Genomic DNA, 4,040 nt, shown 5'->3' on the forward strand with positions numbered 1-4,040 from the left:
CATCTTTGGAAAGTCGACGTTCTATATCTGATCAATTATCAATAGTTTTGTACCTACTCGGAAGGGTGGGTTTCCATTGTCCATCAAGATTTATTTACGCGAAACCAAACTTTGTACCATATCAGTCGTAGCGGTTCTAAATATGCACAAAACTCTTTTATTCGGCGCTCTTGTTTAAATTATAATGTGTTTCTCCGCCGTTGATCCTTTTAATAATTCACCTGTTTCATTTATTTAAACGCGCTATTTCCAAAATTTTCTATAAGTATGTCACTTTTTTTTGTAAGTATATAATTTAATTATTCATTATAGGTACTTTCTCATTTTTCTCATGTAATTTATGTGATTTCTTTATATTTATGTTATTCTTACTCTCTATCTTGTTATGCTTAACTATATTATAATGTATACATGGAAATTTTGCTAGTTGCAATAACTTTTCATTATTATATTTTAAATAAAAATTAATCATTGGGTAGGTACTTACCTATAGTGTAATCTATTTTCATGTATCTACGCAGGGGGTGTAACTCAGTGGTAGAGTGTCTGCTTCGCATGCTGAAAGTCCTGGGTTCAAATCCCAGCTCCTCCAAAATATATTTTGAATGAAAACACGTTTTTTTTATTTATTTTTAGTGTTGTATTTTCGAGATGCTCTCATCCTGTCTGCTTTGATTTTAATGCATGGACTGGCGATGAGGTACATAGTGAAAATGAAATCGACAGTACCGCAATGGGTCATCGCAGTCACAAGTGTAGTTGATACTCGGCCGGGGAAAATAATGTTCCACGAATTCGATCCGGTAAGTAGAGAGTAGTAGTTCAATTCAATTTATTTATTTTTACATATTGTGGACATTACAAATTATAAGTTTAAGACGTTCACAACATGACATAAAAAAGAGATAGATAGTATGTTATTAAACAGTAGAAATATGTACATACAAAAATATTAATTATATAGGTACATGGAAATACACCGGAGGAGTTAAGCGGACTCTATTTTAAAAATTTATAAAATAACGTCCACCTATACTCATCCTCACGTAGGTGGAATTTAATATCAACACTCGAAGTAATTTCGTTGAACATAGTTATCGCCCTCCCAATTGGCATTACCAGTGGCAGGTTGGTTCTGCACCTTGGGAGAATAAACAACTGATGTTCTCTATTTCTAAGATAGTTATCAGGTACACACAGGTCAACACTGCGCAGAATGGCAGAGTTCTCATTTATACCTCGTATACGTCGAAAAAAAATACGTAGCTAAATAAAGATTTCTTCTAAATTGCAAACTGCAGTATGTAAGCATGCTTAAGAGAAAGTCAGTTGGATAAAGCCACGGATAGTATCCGTACAACCTCAAATAAAGGAGTCTCAAGAATTTCTTCTGAACCCTCTCCACCAGTAGGAGTAGTTTAGTAGTAACAAGGAAATGTGGGTTAATCTGATAACGTAACCTGTTTATCCGAATCAACTATTTACTACCACAATAATGTCGCAGTTTTCTTTGACGAATAGGTACACGAAAAATCTTAAAACTTACATGCACATCTACGGAGAATTGCAACACTAAAGGCTTAATTACATTGGCAGACGCACAGACCCAACCCGATCCAACGATAGACGCCGACCGTCGTCGCCAGCTATTTGCAATCACACGCAACGATTCAATCTCGTTGGTCCTTGATTTGATTGGTTTAAAATAATAATAGTGTTGCTATTATTAAAAATATAGGTTCAGTGAAAACTAGATATTTCTTATGCCAGCGCTCCATTGGCACGCAAGTCAGACGATTTACAGTCTTCGGACTTTTTTTTCGCGTGGAGCACCCCAGATCTGCAGACTTTTTAATCCGCAGACCAGGCTCGCTGGATTTCAAACATGTTTGATATTTTTGCCAGACTTCGTCAGTCGATCACTATGCGAATTCGATTTGTCATTAATACGCAATCATTCGGACCGGAAAAAAATCTGTAATTGTTTTAAACATTTTCATTGATTAATTTGTTAATTTACACATTATAAAATGAGAGATTTACAATTAATTTTTTTATTTGTATTTATGAAATTCATAAAATAAATCGTAAAACTTGTGTTGTTTTCACTGCTATATTATTTTATGCAAGTCTACATATAAATAACACAAAATTATAGGATTATCGGAAGACATTACGAGAATCATAACTTTTCACTTTTGACAGATCGACTTTTTTATTCGTTCGTTGATCAGTAGCAGAGCATAGACAAATCGGACGATTTATTGTCCTCGGACTTTTGGCTCGCCAATGGAGCGCTGGCATTAGATTGGTGGCTAAGCTGAACGCATTCCCGCGCAATTTTACGTCAAAAAAACTGAGCTGTCAGCTGTCAAACCTAGCGAGCATCAGATCTGTTAAAATTTACGCGGCCGTTTGACATTTATAGAAAGTTTGTATACTTATTGTTAATTTACAACATGAATAACTGGGCGAGCTTAAATCTCCAAACCAATTGAGTAATTCGAATATCGAAATCGAATAATCCAAAGACTAATAATTTATTGTAGCGAGTATGGCTAGGTATATTTCAACTGGCTCAGGCGGTCAGGACTCCCCGTAAACGAAAACACTGGGTCAAAAGTTGGCTAACTGAAGAACAGCGTGATCGCCATTGAATATGGCGGGTTTTTTTACGTTCCACACTATATCGTTGGCGTGTATTAATTCGACGAGGACTGTGTCCTCGGTGATACTCCATATATATTTTTTGAGTTTTCGCCATTTTGTAGTTGTTCAGTTGAAATCAACCAGTAGAATGAAATGAACGACCGTTTGCATGACTCGCGAGCAGGCGCATATTCAGCTATTTTCGTACGCTTTCGCCAATCTTCGCTTGATAATGAATGGATCGCACGACGGATAATAGAAAATTTTCCACTTTCGTCCCGATCGCTTACGATCCTTGAAAACCATAGAGAATAGAGTTTGACAGTCGTGGCAGACGATCGGGCCAGACGCAATCTGCCAATGGAATATGGGCTTAACAGTGGTGGTTTTAGGTACGTGGATGTCTGTATTGCTGACAGGCTTAAAGGCATCCTTGTGAAATTATAGCTTCAGCGATAAACTGCAATTATATTATTATGTATTACATTGGGATTGGTTATTATAATACAACAATCATGCTTAATAACTAAGACTTCGGCGGCTCTCGTGGTACAGTGCGTAATGCGCTGGCCTTCCACCCGAGAGTTCTGGGTTCGATCCCGGTGAGGACACAATATTTATGTAATTTTCTCAAAGCCTGGATGTTTTTGATTGATCAAAATTATTAACAACCACCTTGTACGAAAAAGCAAGGACATGGTTATTAATAATTAAAAAAAAAAATAACTAAGATTTCGATTCTTTCTAATGAAGCGAGCGCATTGCCTGCTTTGTGGAGAATAGTCATTGCTCCTCAAAAGTTGTAATATTTATATTCGTTCCTTCATTTTCCGCCCTTTATAACTTGCCACCCCTATACAATGCATAACCTGCCTAACCCCGCGTGACTTTAGAGCGAGTGAAGGATGGTTTCGCTTCGACAGACCGCTCTAAATATTTGCGTTTTTTTTAAATATAATCTTAAGATTTATTTGGTCATTCTGACACAAGATGCGTGAAACCTTATCATTATACCAGATCAGAGGTGTAATCCACTTCTATTGTGGATTACGCCCAGCATTGGAACATAGGGAAAGAACAAGGCTGCACTAATTCCCTTAGTTAGCCCATCGTCATGTGAGAACTGCAGTGCGTAGATTGGTATTGGACCACTGTTACTGGTTGAGGTAGGGTCGACCACAGCGACGGAATCCTTGAGAGATTATCTCCGCAAGGATACGGAGTATCGCACTCTCTGGCGGCATCTGAAACACGTAATGTCAATATAATAACGCCTAGTAAATTTTGTGTCTCTTCGTGTCTACTTCAAAAAATTCAAGTCCCGAGACTTTTGCACCCTGTTATGATGCCATATCTCACGAACGTAAGCCGATTCGCACATCTAAACTCCT

General features: G+C 37.4%; 1 non-coding gene across 1 annotated transcript; it reads left to right on the plus strand.

Moving 5' to 3' along the window:
• The first annotated feature begins 520 nt into the window (after positions 1-520).
• On the plus strand, positions 521-592 carry TRNAA-CGC (transfer RNA alanine (anticodon CGC)). The gene has a single exon. It is a non-coding gene; the product is annotated as a tRNA-Ala (tRNA).
• The last annotated feature ends 3,448 nt before the right edge of the window (positions 593-4,040 follow it).

The sequence above is a fragment of the Rhyacophila brunnea genome, unplaced genomic scaffold, assembly GCF_057557595.1.
Source record: "Rhyacophila brunnea isolate RB1 unplaced genomic scaffold, BYU_Rbru_1.0 scaffold_16, whole genome shotgun sequence".
NCBI classification, from domain to species: Eukaryota; Metazoa; Arthropoda; class Insecta; order Trichoptera; family Rhyacophilidae; genus Rhyacophila; species Rhyacophila brunnea.